This window comes from Periplaneta americana, chromosome 10, assembly GCF_040183065.1.
Source record: "Periplaneta americana isolate PAMFEO1 chromosome 10, P.americana_PAMFEO1_priV1, whole genome shotgun sequence".
Classification (NCBI taxonomy): Eukaryota; Metazoa; Arthropoda; class Insecta; order Blattodea; family Blattidae; genus Periplaneta; species Periplaneta americana.
Window position 1 is genome coordinate 45,390,138 of NC_091126.1, and position 22,183 is coordinate 45,412,320.

General features: G+C 37.5%; 1 protein-coding gene across 6 annotated transcripts in view; it reads right to left on the reverse strand.

Moving 5' to 3' along the window:
• Window positions 1–22,183, reverse strand: part of dome (cytokine receptor domeless) — an 888,032-nt gene that overhangs the window by 555,287 nt on the left and 310,562 nt on the right. For 5 of the 6 annotated variants that reach the window (XM_069837294.1, XM_069837297.1, XM_069837298.1 and 2 more), the window contains one exon: window positions 5,842–5,996. The exons of the other annotated variant lie outside the window; for it this stretch is intronic. The gene's annotated coding sequence lies outside the window, so the exon portion shown is untranslated. The remainder of the gene's footprint in view (window positions 1–5,841; window positions 5,997–22,183) is intronic. 6 annotated transcript variants of the gene reach the window in all.

The following is a 22,183-nucleotide window of genomic DNA, read 5'->3' on the forward strand; positions in this document are numbered from 1 at the left end:
TCATAAATAATATTTACAGTTGATTTTATGCGCGGATGTTACCACATGTGGTTTTCCTGCTCCGTATCGAACAATGATGCCTATCTATAGAGTTTATAATCGCCGTTAAAATATTTCAAAATTAAAATGCTGTTACACGTAGATATTGATGTGACAAGTTTGTAAATACTAATTTGTATGTATTATCAGAGCCAATGACGTTAGCCTATAACATACATCATTGTACGACATCCCTGTGTCCATTAGATCTAGTCCATGGTGTCTCTTGATGGATTTGTAGTTTGTTGCGACTAACATATTCGCCAAATAAGCGGTCAAATCATAGCCGCAGTACAACTTGGAAGAGCTGTAGAAATGACTTTTTCCATTGATGGTGATGAAAAATAAAATATAAATTTTTCGAAGATTAAGTCTACATTCGTCTTCAGACAATTTATAAATGGGATGATCGAGGGTTCCTATTCGTTGGGGTCGTTACATAGCTAAATCTGCTTGACTGATCTTTAACACTTTGTAAAGATACCACCGAATAGAAACCCGTTCTCGTCGCATTTTGTGATTAGCTGAATATGAAGAGAATCGATATTCAAAACGTTGTAATTGCCTTTTCCATCATCTACAATGGAAATTGTCCATTCAAAACTTCTTCCAAACAATTCACTATTGCTTTCTCCCTCATTTAGATCAATATTTCATTTTGTTGGTCATACAGTACACTGACTGAAAATATAGTGAAGTGATGGAAGGGAGAAATTGTGGAAAGATAACAGGTAAAGATGAAGGAATAATGGCAAGTAAAAAAGTGAAATAATGTAATCGAAAATGGTGAAATGACGGCAGGAAAGGTGGCAGAATGATGGCAGGGAGAAATGGTGGAATGATGGTAGGGAGAAGGAGTGGTGACAGGGAGATATGTTGGAATGATGGCAAGCAGAGTTGATGGAATGATGGCAGAGAGAGGTGATGGAATCATGGCAGGGAGAGGTGGTGGAATGATGGCAGGGAGAAGTGTTGGAATCATGGCAGGGAGAGGTGGTGGAATCATGGCAGGGAGAGGTGGTGGAATGATGGCAGGGAGAAGTGTTGGAATCATGGCAGGGAGAGGTGGTGGAATCATGGCAGGAAGAGGTGATGGAATCATGGCAGGAAGAGGTGATGGAATCATGGCAGGGAGAGGTGTTGGAATCATGGCAGGGAGAGGTGGTGGAATCATTGCAGGAAGAGGTGGTGGAATCATGGCAGGGAGAGATGATGGAATGATGGCAGGGAGAAGTGTTGGAATCATGGCAGGGAGAGGTGGTGGAATCATGGCCGGGAGAGGTGGTGGAATCATGGCAGGGAGAGGTGGTGGAATCATGGCAGGGAGAGGTGGTGGAATCATGGCAGGAAGAGGTGGTGGAATCATGGCAGGAAGAGGTGCTGGAATTATGGCAGGGAGAGGTGTTGGAATCATGGCGAGAGGTGGTGGAATCATGGCGAGAGGTGGTGGAATCATGGCGAGAGGTGGTGGAATCATGGCGAGAGGTGCTGGAATCATGGCGAGAGGTGCTGGAATTATGGCAGGAAGAAGTGGTGGAATCATGGCAGGAAAAAGTAGTGGAACCATGGCAGGAAAATGTGGTGGAATCATGGCAGGGAGAAGTGGTGGAATCATGGCAGAATGAGGCGATGGAATCATGGCAGGGAGAGGTGATAAAATGAAGGCAGGACGAGGTGATAAAAATTATCAGGGAAAGGTGTGGAATGATGACAGAGAAGAGTTATGAAATGATGGCTGGGAAAATAGTGAAGTTTGGAAAACTTGTAGAATACTAGCAGGAGAAGTTGTGGAAAGATATTAGAGAGAATCTATGGAATGATGGCAGAGGAAATTGTGGAATGAGAGCAGGGAACATTTGTGAAATGATGGCAGGTAGAAATTGCGGAATGGTGGTAATTAACGTTGTGGAATTTTGGCAGGAAAAAGTTGTGGAATGATGACAGAGAAAGTTATAGAATATGACAGAGAAGCTGTGAAATAACGGAGGGGGAAATGTGTGCAATGATAGCAGAGTAAGTTTGGGGAATGATGTCAGGAAGAATAATTTATAGAATATCAAAAAGTTATAGAATTATGGCAGGAAAAAATATTGGATCCATATTAGGATAAAATATCAGAATAATGGTAAAGATAAATATCGGAGTGATGTCAGGGAGAAGTACGTTGGTTAGAATGATACTAGGGACAAATATTGAAATGATGATAGGGAGAAATGGTGGAACAACTGTAAGAAGAAATATTGGTATGATGTCAGGGAGAAGTTGTGGAATGATGACAGGAAGGAATGCTGAAAAGACGGCAGAGAAGAACAGGAAAATGACGGCAGGGTGCAAGGACGTACTATCGCAGAAGAAAAAGACGGGCGATAATAAGAAGAATTGAAAGATGAATGATTTAAGCTCGTATTCTAAAGAGAACAACACCTGTTCTATTGTAATTTTTTTAAAAACTTAAGACTTTTGATTAACTCTGGCTGTACCCAGCCTAGAAGAGTCGAGAGATATGAGGTTCTTTTCCCGGAACAGGGTACTAAATTACAATAATCGTAACCATCATGTATCACACAGTTAATATCTTGTTTCTGATAGCGGCAAGTAAGAATGGATGAAAAGTTATGACAGGTGAACAAAAGCAGTATTAAAATACAGTACAAGTAATAACGTACTAATGTGCATTGACACTCCAGGACACGAATCCTGTCTGAAATATTCCGATCTCAGTCGATGGTCGAATCCACAACTGCCTTGGTCGTAAAGTCTAGTTCACAGTAAACCGGGAACGGAAATGACGAGAACGAAATTATTGTTAAAATGTATTTAAATGTGAGCATTCACAACTAACGAGAAGCTTGCCGGAGCCCGGGAACGGGAAAGTGAAGGTTGGCCAAGTTTTATCTTTGCCGTTCTCGTTTCAGATTACGCCCTACTAGACTCATTCTGTTGTCATCAAAAAGCTATTTGGTCGTCGTATATTTCGTAGGAAGGGGGCCGTGATATAATTTCTTTTTCATCCATTGCTTGTAACGAACTCAGAAATTCAGTGGAATCACTTTGAATAGGCCTATGTGCTACGTTTGTATGTGACCAGACTGCAGCCTGAATTAAATTCTTAAATATTCCGTGTCATAAATTTTTAAGTTGGTTAACCTGTGTTTATGTTGGCTGGATTGTAGCCCACTTATGAGAGAACGCAATTGGTCAATTATATACAAATAACATCTGAATGCGTAATATCGACTTTACATATAGTTCACATACATATCGATATGCAAAGCCGTTTCCGTTCTCGGTTTATTGTGAATCAAACATCTTCACTCTCACGTCTTCCGCTTCCCGTTTTCGTTTTGGATGTCGTTTCCGGTTTATTATGGATCAGACTTAAGATTAACGAGAAATGGAGTTCAAACCCTATGTACTGTTTTATGTTACAAATGTGGTTTATTATTCCGTTTCGATCTTTAGTTCCGTAACACATTCACAAAAATAGTCTAAACCAGCGGTCATCAGCACAGCGCACCCTTGGGCTAGCGTCTCTTATCCGCATCGCTTACCCGTTACCCATTTCAGCGAGTGATAACGATCAGTGGTCTAAACGGTTAAAAATAGCGGCAAAATCATTGCATAAATCCAAGCCTCGTTTCAGCTAAGAAATAGGTAGGCCTATATCTGGCTGATGTGCTTGGAAGGGACAAGACGTTTGCAGAATTGCGTCTGTGTCAGTGTGTGTTGAGCTTGAATCGGTTTCAGACAGTGTTGAACTAGAATATGTGTCTGACAATGTGGAATCTTCTTCTGATGATGTGTTTTCTGTAACTTGGTATCTAAAATCTCCGATAACTATTGCTTTGTCAAGTGTAACATTTAGACGTTTGCCACGTCTGATTTGTTTTACGTTTGAATTTCCATACCGAGCCTCCTTAAGATGCTTTACAAACTAATCTGTTCATGATCTCTTTCTTTCATGAGACTCATCGTCCATTCAATGTCTCTTCTAAATTATGAAAGAATTGATTCATTGTCTCTCGCTATGGTTGCTCTGGATCACTCATTCTGCTTGAGAGCTCCTTATTCCTAGTTAGAAATCCATGAAGCCACTCATATCCAGGACGGTTATTCGTAAATCTTTTCTTCACTTTTCCTTTCCGGTTCAAGTAGTCCTGAACAACATCTCTTACATCCACTTTCTTCAAGGAAAACCAACAGTTTTCGCATTGCATCACGTTTTCTACAATATATTTCTCTTCTTTGTCACTCAAAGCTTTAGGAGTCCCACTTAATTTTTTATTGTTGTTCAATTTGTTATTGAGAGTAGTGCAAGGAACAGCAAATTGCTCCGAAGCTTTCCTAATGGACAAATTTTCATTCCTTACTGCCCGAACAGCATTATCCAAGTGAACTGCAATGTATCTACATACCCTGATGGTCTCGATTTTTTTTGTATAGATCCTACCCATGATCGGTGTTATCCTAAAAATTTTCCATTTCCTATACAGTATTAAGTATTTTCATTCTAAGAAGGTACGGTCTAATAATTATCCAACTTACGCACAATATAAGCAACTAATTATATTTATACAACACATTTTAACTCTCACTTACCTTACAAACTCTTGCAGTAAAGCAGTAGAACTGAAGTTGCACAAGGGTATTATAGCAAGCAGAAAACGGCTTCGAATCAAGAATGGAAAATTAAACTTAATTAATACAGCTGCCAAAGTTTACGCAGCTGATTCATATTAGCCACATTATTAGTTTCGTACATATCACATTCTAAGACATATCTCACGATATAATAATTATAACAAAAGCTACGTTCTTTCAATGCAAAAGCAAAATGTTCGGTATTATAATACTACATCGAAATTACCCCAATTTACGGCATCTCATCCCAAATTCCTACAACACAAACCCATGGCAGCTTCCATCGCACCACACACGAGTCCAGAGAATGCTTTCCATTGTAGACACGAACCACACACACACATTTAATATAGGCTATTTTGGAATTAATTCGCTGCGGTGCAATAAACACTTCAGCTTTGACGTGAAAACAAATCTGAGTGCTACGAGTTGCTTTCAATACACTAGCGAATCTTCTGAATTAAATCTTAGTGACAGGTTTTATTAAGGCTAACATGATCGTCTAAATTAAATCGCCAAAGCAGCAATGTAGTCTTGCACTAAATTCTAAAGTGTAAGGTTATTTCCTACGAGGAAATCTTGCTTTTCCAGAGCTGCAACATTCTTAGAAACATGGTCAAATAGTGAAAATTGACCGTTGTAATCCATACTACGTTCTTGCTTCTCTGGAAGACACCTTTTGATTTAGACGGCAATATATTTGTTTCCTTTCGGAATTTCGTATCACAATTTCCTCTTCCGAAACACTTGAACACATTTACTGGCTACTAATTCATCACTGCTTCAAAAGTAGACATAGAATAACTGTAAGTTCGACCATAAGTCTTGGACTTGCAAGTTACAATCAAGTGTGACATGTAAATTTACTCAAGAAACAGAACACTGGTCAGATTAATAAAATTCACTTCTAATTTGCTTGTCACTTGTTACTAGTCGCATATCCCAGCGTTTAGGAAACATAAAATCTGACAAGTTTGTATTTGTCATATGTTTTCCTTATCACTAGTCGATGTAGTCGCTTTAAGTAACAGGCCACTGAACACATGTTTGCTAGAAGTTCATAAACTTTTGACATATTATCTAATGTCCAAGTCCGAAACCATTTTGGAACAAACGGTACACGTAAAAATACAAGTCTTAAGAGAATTTGAAATAACTCACCACTCAGGACGATGAAGTAACTGCGCACAAATCTGTATATTATCATGTGGTGAACAACGGCATATCACTCAGATCACCATGTAGATTGGAATAACTGATATCCACTAAATCCCTGTTTAGGTCGGATAACTGTACAATCGAAATAATTCGGCAATCTGAAATGAAAAATAGCATAACAAAATATCAAAACTTCTAAAAAATAATGGCAAATGTGGAGAAATACATGTTCGTGGCAACGAATATAGCTGTTAGTGTCTAATATACCCAGGGAGAACTTGTCGTTAACACAAGCGATACTGGAGAATTTTTTTCGAAGTACTAACATTCATACTGTCACAATTTTATTCCATTTCAGATATATCTAGTTCCATGAACCTCTGATTGAGGTTCTGGCTGATATGTACATCTATTATCAGGCAGTACATCTCACTTGACGATGTGTGTCACAGGAAGAAAAATTGCTTGTATCCTAGATCATATATGTAACAGATAACTCATCGCTATGTTAAAATCTTTTGCACTTTGAAGAGAACAACCGCCAGGATCGCTACCCGTCCGCCGTAAACGAACACGAGATGGCAGTACAATCGCTAATGCAATTCAAATGGGAATTATGATGTGACTCCTTATGTAACAACTAGATGGCAGGGTAGTAAACCTGACAAAAGTTGTTAACGTCAAAGTCTATAAGACCGACCTATCTGTTACATATATGATCTAGGCTTGTATGCATCTGAAGTCTGATTAGTGTAATATGTAGCTAATCGGCGATGTATGGAATGGAGGAGGAAAGAAACTGGCCACACTACCCCATTATCTCCTGACCTAGTTGCCTTATAAGTGGTGCCTCACTTGTGAGGTTCAGACCTGTCTTTGGACAGTTGACTAAACAGCAAACAACTAGTCCCATGAAAGAGTTCGAATGCGTAGCTACAAATACCAAATATACTGTGTCAATATGACTCCACTTCCATGACCGCAGCCAATAGAAGAATGTGATAAGTCAGCACATAATGTTTTCTGTCTCCAAAGAAGTGAATCTCAGAAAAATTATATTAGTTTAGCTAAGAGAAAGCGTCACGAAGTTCATATATTCTCTCATTATAAGTTTTACGGTATCGAAACACTTAACTTCCTATATCACAGCGGTTACCAATCCGTGGTCCGCGTACCCATGTGATCCGTTCCCGGTTTATTGTGAACCAGCCTTTAGTATTGCAAAGTTGGATGTTCCTGCACCTATGACAAAGTACCAAAAAAGAAAAAAAAATCTCACATCACGTTCAACTTCGTCAAAACCTTAATCATAAATTTATAATACTAAGTAAAATAATAAACGCATTATTCATTACTGTTTCTTTTCGTGTAGTTTGGTATAAATGTAAATCATTTTCCCAAAGCAACTCCTTCCACAACATGTACGACCTCTGTTTACAGTCTTAAGAAAATCTTATTTCAGCGCACAGAAGGTTCTGCATGTCGCAAGTGCTCATGTAAAGACGCAGAGAATTCAGTTAGCAAACAGTACGACTCTAGACGTCCTTCCATTATGATGTGAGTATGCTCAACACAGACTATCTCTGTTTGAACTAGTATTTATAAGAGGCTTGTTGGTATGTACTTCCGTTTCCAACATGTACAGTAGATAAGGAGCATTTATGTACTTTTACTTAAAAATCTGATACAAATCTAGACTTTATTCTTATTTGAACAAACTCAATGACAGTTATACATGTAAATGGAATCATGCCGTTTGACTTCGTTCTACTACATTCGAGATAAAAAAAAACAGAAGTTGATCTACATTACCATTCAATATGGAGTACCGCGGGAAAAGCATGCAGAGCGCTATGCTTTGTGATGATGGAACTAAGAAAAGGATCTGATAAATCTAAAGAGATTGAATAGAAATCACTAGTTCGTCCAGAAATGTAATATAGTGCCTCGTGTTGAGATTCTTCTAGATTAGAGCATAATTAATATATTAGATATGATTCAGAAAAAGGCACTTAAGATTTGAAGAGTCCACTGCAAGAATGATGGATGTCATTTGGGATACATTTTGCAGGAGAAGCAATTGAAAGTTTGAAATGCTTAGTGCTCAAAGCTTAACTGTGATTTTCCGATCATTACTGGACAATGACTATTAGTGTTAATGCCATATAACTCTCTATGTACATTCTATATGTCTTAAGATATGCATTGACAGTCTTGGTTCATTTTCGACAAGAAAGTGACATCCATCATTCTTACAGTGGACTCTTCATTTGTTGTAATAATTCAACGGGACACAAAGAACACGAGTTCGATTATACACAATTTTAAAAACGTACGAAGGTAAGCCTACCTAGAGAGAAGTAAAAAAATTGGCTGCAGCCACCAATTTACTTTTCAAGGGAAGAAAGACCATTCACATAAATTGAGGGAAAGAAAAGAGAGGATCGAAATTGGGAAGTTCTCTTTTTTCAACTGTCCTTTCATGGACTCGAATGCTCTACCTGCAGACTTATTAAAGGCTTTGCATATAACCACAAGTTTAAAGACTTCACTTATTAATTCATTCATTCACAGTGTTCTGCCCAAGGGCAGGTCTTTCACTGCAAACCCAACTTTCTCCAGTCTTTCCTATTTCCCGCCTTCCTACTAGTCTCCGCATATGATACGTAAATCTTAATCCCATCTATCATCTCATATCTTCTTCTGCCCCGCACTATTCCCCCGTTCAGCATTCCTTCCAGTGAACCCTTCAGTACGCAGTTCCTTTTCAGACTGTGACCAAACAATTCCTTTTTCTCTTCCTCATCAGTTTCATCGTCATTCTTTCTTCACCCACTCTTTCTAGCATAGGTTCAGTTCTTATTCTGTTTGTGCATTTCACACACTTAATTATTTTCCATATCCACATTTCAAGTGCTTCTGTTTGCTTCTCTTCACTGTTCATGTTTCTGCCCCCAAACAGTGCTACACTCCGCACAAAGCACTTCATAGTTCTTTTTCTAGAGGTTCTCAGAAGGTGCTTCTTTTTCCATTAAAAGCTTCCTTTGCCATCGCTATCCTCCTTTTGACTTCCTGGCAGCAACTAATATTATTACTTATAATACATTCCAAGTATTTTAAGCTGTCCACTTGCTCTACTGCCTCATTTAGAATCCGCAAGTTTACTTTCTTTAATTTTCTTCCTATGACTCTGGTCTTCGTCTTGTGTGCATTTACCATTATCCCGTTATGCTCACAGCTGCCATTCAGCTCCAGTAGCATATCCCTTGTTACATCTCCTTTTCTGCTATATAACAACGCCAATATCAGCAGGAAATCTTATGCACTTTATTCTTCTTCCTCCAACTATCACTCCTTTCGTGTTCTGAAAACAGTTCTTCACTAAATCCTCCAAGTATATGTTGAAGAGTATAGGTGACAAAGGGCATAATAAACGTTAATATAATAAGCTCTCTATTTGTTAGATTTACAGTGAAAGTGAGTTACAGTGTGTGTGTGTGTGTGTGTGTGTGTGTGTGTGTGTGCAGATGGTTGTGAAAATTGCAGTGGGCCACAGAGCCAGTTCAGTGAGTTATATTCTCCGAGTAATTAGATTTACAATGAAAGTGAGTGAGTTATTGTGTGTACAGTGTGTACTAGTGCAAGTATAGTGAGCTGTAATGTGTGTGTGTGTGTGCAGTGTTTTGTAGTGAAATACAGTGAGCTAGAGAACCAGTTCAGCAAGATTTAGTGACCCAGTATTGCGTGAGTAGAGAATAAACAGATGTTGAATATTGTGATGTACCGAAGTACGCATGATATTTCCATGCAGGAATTCTGCACTACTATTATGATGAAGGATCGGTGGAGCGGAGAAAACTTCTCTCCGGCATAAAATAGTAATTTAATATAGGTTATTTAATAAACCTGTGTATCACATTTCAGTACTTTGTTCTTACTTTTCTTGGTTACATGCCATAACGAGATGGTTTTTTCAAGTTCTCAACTGTCATAGCCTCCTGTCAGAGAGAACGTTTTTCATTATTCAAAAAGATCGTTGTACTTCCATCAAAGTGATTGAAGCAGATTTAAAACATGCGCTTTTGGTGCGAATTATATCGGTAACAATAGTACAGATGGACTCATCTCGCGAACTAAAGTGTCAATCCTGCTAATCGCTTTCGATGTGATTCGACCTGTCAGAGAATTTATTATTTTTCCCTCTCTGCACTGTTTTCTTGGAATCTGCAGAAACTGAATCTCTCAGACGAGAGAAACCAACTACCTCGGGGTGAGAGATACAATAGCAGTAACCAAGGACGTTATACAGTGCGATCGAAAAGTCTCTCCGCAGTGCTTGTGTAGCCATGGTGTAGCCGAGAATCCACTAGGCAGAGAATTCAAGTGCCAGCATAGGCCACTAAGCATATGACGGACTGGGGATGCAAGGTTGTCAAACCGGAATGAATGGGAGAGTGCCAACTTTCTACAGAATTACGTGCCAACGTTCTACAGGATTAGTAGAACTAATGGAGCTGCAGAGAGGCTTTTCGATTGTACTGCATATGTAGTAATGCAGTAACTCGTCCCATCAACCCTCTCGGCCAACTTATCAGCTTAGGGCAGGAGAAATGAAGTAAAATTCAAGTGTTTCAAATGAAATTCCTCAGTATTATAAAAAGTCCAAACACGAACATATAGGCAAGGAATTAATATACAAGGAGTGCATTAATAGTACATTATGCAACGAGCCTATAATGATAGTAATTAAGAAGCGAGTATGGATGTTTATGAAACGAGCGCAAGCGAGTTTCATAATTTTCATACGAGCTTCTTAATTACCATTATAGGCGAGTTTCATACGACTTTTTATGCTCGACCACATTTCTAACTTGAAATTATTCAGATGTATACATTTTATTTGTATCTGACAAGATCGGAAGTGACCTTGTTCTAGGTCGTGAATTGTGAGATGTGCGCAGACGCGAAAGTATTGATTTTTTCCGAGGAACAATAATGTCACTGACCTTGATGTAATCCCGTTAAACTTGGTATAACCTTGATTATTGAATTCGACATTGAAAAACGAGATGACAAATTGAATTTATTTGAATATTATTTACAATTAACGCTAATTATTACAGTAACACAACATAACCTTTTGCGACAGTATTGGATTTCCAGCCTCCGTGACTTTTCGCTAATTCTCTTTCGATTGCATATCCGAGAATAATCTATACTTGCGGTTTTATAACGGTACAAAGCTGACTTGTCATTGGCTGAACACCTATAAGCTGAGTTGTCATTGGCTGAAAACACCTGTACTTTAATGAGCAGGTGTACTTTAATGACATGCATTAAAGAACTGCTACCAGGTGTATAATTACTACATTTCGGCATGGTCGAGCATAAAATATATAATTCGTCCCATCAACCCTCTCGGCCAACTTATCAGCTTAGGGCAGGAGAAATGAAGTAAAATGCAAGTGTTTCAAATCAAATTCCTCAGTATTATAGAAAGTCCTAACACGAACATATAGGTAAGGAATTTGTATACAAGGAGTGCATTAAAATGTATAAAATTATGAAACAGTGTACTATTAAATGCTGACCCAAATTTGAAGGAAATTTTGAGGAATAGAAAATAATGTAAAATGTTTCCCTATTACGTGTCATGGAGGCCCACAGAAGAGCAGGCGTTTAAGGGTCCGCCCATTACAATCAGCATTAGAAACAGTAGCGATGTGAATTCTACGTGTCTGCCACCTCTATTCCCAAGGAAATGCCAATGGTACTCACTTATATTATAGGAAGAAGTAAATCTCAAAGTCATAATGTGGCCGGAAGGATTAGATGAATGAGTAGGCCTAAATAAAAAAGCAAAGAATATGATTATGTCTCGTGACTAGAACATACTACGAAATGGAAATATAAAAATTGGAAATTTATCCTTTGAAAAAGTGAAAATATTGAAATACTTTGGAGCAACAGTAACAAATATAAATTACACTGGAGGGGAAATTAAACGTAGAATAAATATGGGACATCACTGCTAATATTCGGTTGAGAATCTTTTGTCATCTAGTCTGCTTTAAAAAAACTGAACGTTAGAATTTATAAAAGTTATATTGCCGGTTGTTCTGCATGGTTGTGAAACTTGGACTCTCACTTTGGGAGAGAGGACCAGAGGTTAAGGATATTCGAGAATAAGGTGCTTAGGAAAATATTTGGGGTTAAGAAGAATGGCGTTACAGGAGAACGGAGAAAATTACACAAGGGAGAACTGCACGCATTGTATTCTTCACCTAATATAATTATGAAAATTAAATCCAGACGTTTGAGATAGGCAGGGCATGTAGCACGAATGTTGAATCCAGAATTACATACAGAGTGTTAGTTGGAAGACCTAAGGGAAAAAGACCTTTGGGGAGGCCGAGGCGTAGATGGGAGGATAATTATTAAAATTAATTTGAAGGAGATGGAATATCATGCTAAGGACTGGATTAACCTTGCCCAGAAAAGGGACCGATGGAGGGCTTATGTGAGGGAGGGAATGAACCTCTGGATTCTCTAAAAGCCATTTGTAAGTAAGTGAGAAAAAATCCAAAACCACACAGTGATTCGAAGACGCGATCTTTTGGCTTGCAGCGAACATCTTAACCGTTACGCTACCGCGCGCCTCTCCAAAATGATACAGTAAAATTAAGAGTACAGGGCGAATGGGAAAGTAGAAAGAGGACAATCGTGTAGTCCTGGAGAAATTTATCATGCCTTTACGTTGAAGTTTGAGAAAGAAGAAGAAATTATGATCATGTTTAGTTTTACCTGTAGCAATCCATTTTAATTGATTAAAAATTAAGAGGCACAGAAATGAATTTAATATGGAATATAGGCTAAAGCATATGACTCCAAAGAAACAAATTTGCAGCAAGTTCTCTGTACAAAACATGTTTATATTTCACCGCACATTAACTCCAACATATTTCTGATAAGGCTCTGGGACATGAGTCATTTTTTTTTTCGTAAACTAAGTCAGACGACGGGGAACTTTGCATTACTCTAGAAAATGCATATATTACAAGCTTTAGGAATTATTTCTATAACATTAATATTCTCAAAAGGTATCAACAGCTTTGGCTTAAGTAATGTCAGCGGTAAGATTACTGTTGGTAAAAATCCTTTATCAAAAGGGACGGGTTCAATATAATGAAGAAACACACCCTACCGATAAACAACTCAGCCATAACGCAGCCAGATGCTGTCATTTGACGGTACGGATAAGATTTCTATTCCCGACGGGTCCTTTGATATGTGTGTTGTTTTTTAAGTTGGTTATTTAACGACGCTGTATAAACTACGAGGTTATTTAGCGTCGATGAGATTGGTGATAGCGAGATGAGGCCGAGGATTTGCCATAGATTACCTGGCATTCACCTTACGGTTGGGGAAAACCTTGGAAAAAACCCAACCAGGTAATCATCCCAAGCGGAGATCGAACACGCTCCCGAGCGCAACTTCAGACGGGCAGGCAAGCGCGCCTTAACCGACTGAGCCACGCCGGTGGCTGTGAGTGTTGTACAAGGTGTTACTATGTATTATGAATTTTCTGATGTTACTAAATTGATTGTCTAAACAATCGAATCCCGAAATCCAAGAGGGATTCAAGCCCAGTACATCAAGCTTTTGGCAAATTGAAAAAATGTTTGCTGTTGCTACAAAATGCCCCTATGTTCTTTTTTCTTAAGTACATATGTGTAACATCCTTTTATAATCACGACAAGCTTCTACTAATTATTTTTAATGAGAAATAAATTTCAAACTGATTAAATATTGGAACCCTCTTTGAATCCGGAGCCTTTACATACAATTTTGTTCATATTTTAAAACCATACTGAATGACTTTGAAGGTTAATTGGTGAGTTTTTACGGAAAATAATGTATTTAACAAGTAATAACATTGGTTTCCAATACATTTCATTTGTTGTACAATACTCATTAACATATGAATCACTTTGAGAGTACAAGTCTTCTGCTGACGGCAGTGATTCTATACGCAACTACGTACTGTCTCAGATTATTTTCTATTGTGTTTAAGTCTCGAATTTTGGCAGCTTTCACGAGACAGGGTTTTGTGTACAAAGGTACATTGAGAAGATGTGGCTTAGAATTTGACTTGATTAATTTGAAATAATCAACCCCAACATTTGATATTTTTCGTGAAACTGCGTTCTCATTTTCATGATTTGAACTGTACGTAAATACTTCTTTACTCAGAGGTTTTGAATTTTTAACCAACTTTTCTTGCTGTCTTTTCTAAACACTGAGGAAGTGATTCTTATAATCTCCAAATTTCTGCCATGACATGTCTCTAACATCAATCTTTGTACTACCCTTGTCTACCCGTTTTTCATAATGCTGAATTTTTTCCTCTTTCCTTTTCACTCTCTTAATCACATCAAATACCTATCACAGGATAAGAAACTGTATCCTATGACGGTAAAGTACTAATTTAAAGTACTTTTCAAGCTCCTCAACTTGAATAGTGGAGGAAAAAATGCAACCTTGCAATAATACTTATTTTGTTCTGCAGCCCTATCACTGAGTATGTGAAGTTTTCTAACTTCTGCTTCTTACCTTTGCATTCAAATACTCATTCAAGCAGCTTACCACTTCTTTTGCCACCATTTGGCCTCTATTTCAGGCCGCATAAACATAGTTGACTTGCCTTACTTTTCACTATCAATATAAAAATTGTGTAGCCACAACTTCCTCAAATAAAATAACTACCCACTAGAGCAGCCGTGGCGAAAATGTGATCGTGCGCCGAGCCACTGTCTAACCTGCAACGTGCATAGCACCTATGGAGGGAGGCGGACACCCGAAGGGGAAGTGACTTATTACGTCAAGCACTTAAATATAATTTTATACAGTATAAGGTTACAAACTAATGTTTAGTACGTGTAACGAAGAAAGAAATGAATAAGAAAACATATGACACATTATGACAACCTATAATTGTCTTCAAAATGTGTCTGCGACAGAGTTTCAAAATTAGGAATTATGTCACTTACTGCCAGTCGTAGTTGATCACGAAGGTATTTGTCTGTCAGTCGTGATCTAAATTTGGTTTTTACTATTTTCATTGTTGAAAATAATTTTTCATAAACGTAAGTTGTAGCGAACATGGCTTCAACAGAGCAAGCGAAAGAACAAAGCTTTGGATATTTATTTTTTGGCAGAGATTTGAAAAGTTCAACGTATGTCAAGTCCTTAGCCTACATCTAGCTTTCATTGTAACATTACACTGTAAATCTGTGAGTTTAAATTGAAGATCTAATCGCATTATTCGTACATCTACTGAAAAAGGATCAACGTACAGAGATAATAATAATAATAATAATAATAATAATAATAATAATAATAATAATAATAATAATAACAATCTTTTAATGTTTCATGAGTGACAAGTAGTATAATGCCGTTTCATGTTATACAACCGTTTTCCTCGTAATACTTGTGGACAAATCATACATTTAATATTCTCATCATATTGGCAGCAAAAAAATGCGTCCTTCAATCCTAGTTGAAACTTTCGTTTTTGTAGAGAGGTACATGGTTTCGAGAGACACATTGCGACGATACGCCACTCGCAGGTCAGAGACAAATACAAATGGAACGGAGTTTGACTCCAGTGAGTGAGAGGGTGGGGGTTGGGGGAGGTAGGAAGCAAGAGAAATGCATAGCTATCATTGCGAGCCACAATATGCTCGCGAGTCACATTTTCGCCACGGCTGCACTAGAGAAATGTGGATATGTAATGTTTTGCGGAGCTGCAGAAGAGGAATATATTAATACTAAAGCCACGGTGGTTTACATGAATTCAAAACATAACATTTCAGTATCAGGGTTTCTTCTAGCTTCTACTTCACGTTTTAAATTACAAAAAAAAAAAATAGTTCCCTTCTGCAAATCTAGCTTTCATGTAAAGCTCCCTGTGAAGCAGACTTCAATAATTTCAAGGGAAAATTGTTCCGGGGCTGAGTATCGAACTCGGAACCTTTGGCTGAACGCACCAACGCTCTACGGACTAAGATACCCAGGAACTTCAACTGACACCGTCTTAATTTTTCTCTTTATGTCCACATAACTCGAGTGGGCAGACAAAACGCCATAAACCCACATCGAGTGCACACAAACTCTGTGTGGCTTGAAATTGTGGTTTTCCGTAAACGTACCTACAGTAACATATATATTATGCAAATCTAGGTTTCAGGTAAAGCTCCCTGTGAAGCAGACTTGAATAATGTCAAGGGAAAACTTGTTCCGGGGCCAGATATCGAACCCGGGACCTTTGGCTGAAAGTGTCTAGGAATCTCTTTTCGTGTTTGTGAAATCAGTATGTAGTAGCTTGAAATCTGTTTTCCCTGCTCTCTTTATTAAATTCAATATATCTAGATTACTGTGCCAGTATTGCGTTTCTGCACCGTGTTGCAGAAATATGAAACTACGTTACGACTCCATCATCGGGAAAAGTGGGGACGGGGAAACCTATCTGTTGGATCCGTTATCAAGAGCTACCCTTCAGGACTGAAGTTATAAGTTAGAATCATCGCGTTCTTGTATATCTACTAACCTATTTTTTTTTCTTTCAATTGCATACATTCCGCTACTGAGTGTTAAGAGACTCACCTCTGCAGACTCGATTTTTCTATTATACAGTACACTGTCTAAGGTGTACACGTGCAAATATTTTTAGAGGTAGTCTAACTGGGGATAATATACTGAACCACACCGTGGAAATAAAATTCTCAACTTTAAAATTAATTTTTAGACATGACAACGCACCATATTTTAAGGTTTGTTAAAACTTGCAGGACGAAGAGATCCTGTATTCCGGAGTGTTTGGTGCATAGCAATGAACGTAACTATATTTGGAATCCGACTATATACTGAATTCTTTGGCGATAGAGCATCCTTACCACGTTAGTAGATTGTCCTGCTGCTCCGTACATAAAATTATTAGCTTATTCAGCACTAGTGAATCGTAACATCATGTCAAATATTGGAGAGTGAATTTCTTGCAAGTTTAAAATAAATTTGTTATGTTGGAGTATATGTCCTCGAAAGGCGTGGACCAGAGGTCTGCATCGGACGTTTTCCCTCGAGCGCCAAGTAGTTCATAGCATAATCCGATAGGTAGCGCACATGCATGATGGGTAAAATTGTCACGAGCGATAAATCCTCGAACGGTATAAGCCGAGCGTTAGACATTCGTCCTTGTTACAGTGATGAACTGTGTAGTAACATTGTAGATGTTTATTATTTCAAAACTTTGCAGTGTTTAACTAACCTCTCCATTGCACAACTACAAAACTTGTTTTAAAATGTAATATAACTGTTGTAGGTAAATGTTTCCCCCCCCCACACAGGAGTGATTTTGTTTTTGCCACATCTGATAGATGTTATTGGATGTAAATGTAATTATTATAAACGGAGAACACAATCACGATAATGCAAGAGCTGTATTAAGTTTTCTAGTAATAATAATAATAACAATAATAATAATAACAATAATAATAATAATAACAATAATAAACTCTAATAATTAGTGTCAATCTTTGCGTCTGTAACAGTAGTGCAGCATGATTATTCGTTTTATTATACTTTCTGTGACGTTATCTCTGTACTAATATTGTTATTAATCTACTGCTATATCAATAATATTTTGTAAAACGTTTCTACATTATCGCAGTATATAGGCGGAACACTATGTATGGACCTATCATATTACATATGTGGTAAATCAAATATTGAATAATTACAGTATTAATTAGCAATAATAACTGTCTATCGAAGTTTTTCATACTATTTTATTTATAACTTCATGTTCCTGTTTTGGTACGTTCCATTGACTGTTCCATTAAACGTTTGTCATAAACGCAGAAAATAAAGCCTTATTTTTACCGTGTGAGCAAAACATATGTGTATCTTATCTGTCGCCTTCCATACAAGATAAGATATGTCGGTGAAATGACCTTGTACTGTGCTTCTATATATTACGAGCGTATCACGACCGACCGTATCTCACTCGAGGGTGCGACACTCGACCGAGTCAAGCGAGCGATAAACTCCAATGCAGCACTCTGGCGTGGACATAATCTGAAATTACTTGCGTTATATAGTGCAATCATTCACAAAACATCAGCCTGTAAAATACGTGACACATTTACGGAAAAATTATTAGGCGACGGAGACAAGTAAATACGGAGTTCTTTTATGTGCATTTTTTCTTAAATATCTATATACTGTCATTATGTTCCTCACACCCAGCCCTTATATTTTATGTCGTTTTCATTCTATAAGCCAGCAAATGTACCATCATAATTGAGTACGGTTCATGTTTTTATGCATAGGTACATTAACAACGCTGTAAAGTTTTGTGTGGTCTGAGTTTCAGAAGCATTCTTTCGAAGAAAATGATCTGATTACAGTAAGCATCAAATTTATATCTTAAAAGTCTCTGGTGTTCCTTTCGACGTAAACACAATGACACGTGACCAAACGACTGTCGTATAACAGCGCGCCAACTTACGAAACTATTCGGAATGTCCGGGGCTTAATCTCCGAGGGAAACTATCCTAATTATATTTTTTGTGGTTTTGCTTACATTTCCAGATAAATACTCAGAACTGCAATTTAAATCTGTACTTTCTTCATAATATTTCCTATTTCTTCTTCTCATATACCTTGTCACATACAATGTTCATACTGCGTGCCTTGAGGATATATTGTGCCAGCTGGCAAAGTCCGACACTTCATCACGATGTGGTTAAAATGGTATGATGATAAAGAATTGGTGGCTTTGTGAAGGAGAAACGAGAATACCCTGCTTCAGTGCCCTCTTAGCCCCAACAAATTCCATTCTGAAGTGATGGGATTCAAACCAGGATTTTCAGAGTGGCAAGTCTTTATTCTTGATACTCAACTAACGGTATGTAACCATTTACTTCGCTAATAAATAAATTTCGTAGTCGTATCGCCACACAAACAATGAATAAACTCTACAACCTCTACAATCTCACCGAATACCTTAACTTGCATAATCTCCGTAATTCACTCTAGTCTGGTTTCAGACCAAATCATAGCACTTCTACTGCCCCACTTAAGATCACTGAAGATTCTCATAAAGCTATGGACAGACTCGAAGTGATCGTATTATCCTGGACTTTTTTCGAGCATTTGTGACTGTCGACATAGATATTCTTATTGGAAAGTTGCAAATGTTGCATTTGTCAGACATGGCAATCATGTGAATGGAGTTTTACCTTCGTGATCACCACTCATCGAGGTCTCTCACACAATAATCGGTTTTCTTCATGGCTAGACGTGAAGGCAGGAATCCCTCAAGAATTTGTACTAGGACCCCCACTCTTCGCTATTTACATTAACGACATCTCTACCATCCTTGAACATTGTCAGCACCATCTCTATGCAAATGAGCACCAGAATAGATATATGTACACAATGATAGCCTATCAAAATTAAACGATCTCATGCCAATCAATAGTTGGGCTAGAAAATGTGGGCTAAACATTAATCCAGGTAAACCGCAAGTTATCCTACTAGGACATCACAGATTATTATCCTCCATCAGCATGAATACACTTTCCCCAGTGATTCTAAGCAATACTATCATACCATTCAGTATAACAGTTAAAACCTTGGCTTTCCACTTAGACATAAATCTCAGCTGGAATGCACAGGTAAAATATATCTTTAACAAAAGTTTCTCAATCTTGCATTCATTGAAAAGACTGAAAAACTTGTATATATATCCCCTTTGTTTTATCTTACGTAAATGATCTTCATTATACAGAGTAAGTCAGGACGAAAGGTACATGGTGTAAGGGGTGAGGTGATTCTGAACAAAAACATTTCTATGAACATAAGCCCTGAAGAAAAAACAACGTACAGTAAGGAGTAAAAGTGGAAGAGTTCAACATGTGATGTGGTGGTGGGGAAACGGTACATTTCCGGACATGAGTTCCTATGCAAATCTTAACCGTCTTGTATATTATTTTAATGTACCGAAGTACAGTCTTGGTCAATAATAATAATAATAATAATAATAATAATAATAATAATAGTACACTCCTCCGTCCATATAGGAGAAAGCTAATGCTTACGTACTTAGATACTTAGATATAACACGCAGAGCATGTCCCCTGTAATCGGCAAGCATAATGTTTAGGTAGAGCATGAAAGTGATCGACTATTTTGGACAAAAAATCGATTATATGGGAATGGGTATTTAAAACTTGTTAATTCATTATAAACGTTAATACAAGTAAATTGTTTTCCCTAGAATAAATTTATGTATATAATACAAATAATAAATAAATAAATAAATAAATAAGACAATAAGTTAATAATTAAACAAGTAAATAAATAAGTAAAGTAAATTATAAATTAATAAATAATTAACTAATTAAATAAATATTACCTTCAACTTTCGAGCAATATATTTAATACTTGCGTCGTTTTCAAGGCGTTAAATAATACTTAGGCAAAAATACTCAGACATCAACGCGTTTTTCACATGATGCTCTACCGGCATGCGTGGGCTTGGATTCTCGTCACAACAGACCACGTTGTACTGTTTTGGTTCTTTCTTCAGACTCAAATGCATTCTAGTAAATCGGCGGAGCGTGTAATAATAATAATAATAATAATAATAATAATAATAATAATAATATAAAATAGCCAGTAACCAGAAAATCAAGTTCAATGAACTGAGGCTGCTGAAATGTACGCCCTTAATTCCCAGAGACAATAAAAACATAAATATCAGAAATGAAAGATTACTTGTACCTTAAAAGCAAATGACCAATACGATACTGGTTGGATTGTACATTTACAAAAATATGGACTATAGGACCTTTCCCAAAAAGCTTTATGAATACAGATCTAGAGTAAGAGGACAAGTAAGGTGGTCCAGAAAAACATGGCGAGATTATCATCAAACTGAAATAAATACAGCATGAGACTGAAACGAATCAATAATATTTTAAAACGTTGAATGGATGGATGAATGAATGAATGAATGAATGAATGAATGAATGAATGATGTGTCACGTACTATATAGTCTACGATTTAGAAATAAATAAATAAATAAATAATGACAAATGCAACTCAAGTTCATGCATGGGGTATTCAGCTTTCAAATACGTCGGTTTACAAGCAAAAACATTAAGTAAACAATATAACTTCTGAGAAAAAGGCGTCCACACCTGTGGAGTAACGGCTAGCGAAACCAGGTGGCCCGGGTTCGATTCCCGGTTGGGGCAAGTTACCTGGTTGAGGTTTTTCCGGGGTTTTCCCTCAACCCAGTATGAGCAAATGCTGGGTAATTTTCGGTGCTGGACCCCGGACTCATTTCACCGGCATTATCACCTTCATCTCATTCAGACGCTAAATAACCTGAGATGTTGATAAAGCGTCGTAAAATAACCTACTTAGATAGAGAAAAAGGCGTATATTATGTATATAAAGTATGTGTATAAACTTAGAATTGAAAAATAAAATATACATAAAGAGAAACAACTTGCTAAAAGTATGGTTTTTGAGGACTGAATTTTGTGAAGAACATTCAAACGTCTTTTTCCCAGAAGTAATATCTTTGACTTAATGTGTTTTGCTTATAAACCGACGAAGGGTTCTAACTGCACCTTCATGGGATGAGAAACTAAATGTGTTTGTCTCATGTAAAGCAACTGCTGCATGTCGAAGTTCCCTTTGATCATAAGTACGAGTATGAAGATGAATAGAGGTTAATTATACGCACAGGCCGTCGATTACTCCGTTTCCAACTCCAGGTAATAGATGTACCGATGACTGAAAGCCTCAGGTACATAAAAAGTGGGAACACTCGATTCAAAATGTCACCAGTTCACACTACTCTTTATGTATCTGTCAATATATATTAGCATCGTGCATTACAGGCGTTATGATGGGTTCAAGTTTGTCAACTATGGTGAAGTTTGATATTAGTCCATGTTCACAATGCAGGAGGAGGCCTGTCGTATTTGTTCCACTTTGTTATAAAAATATTCGCTGTCCCCCACTCCCACAGCTTCAGTTTTTACCGCTTAAGGGACTTTAGCACAGACCTTGCGATTATTTTTGCATATGAAATAAGACGAAGTTTGTAAAGTCTTGGTTGCTTCTCTCATTCTCGAATATTACGAGATGCATGAATTTAAAATAAGTATCTACTGTGGTAAGTTTGAAACCAGTGGAGAAGAGAAAAGGAATTAGTTGTGGAATTCTCTGCATTCCGATTCAAACAACCAAACACATTGTGGG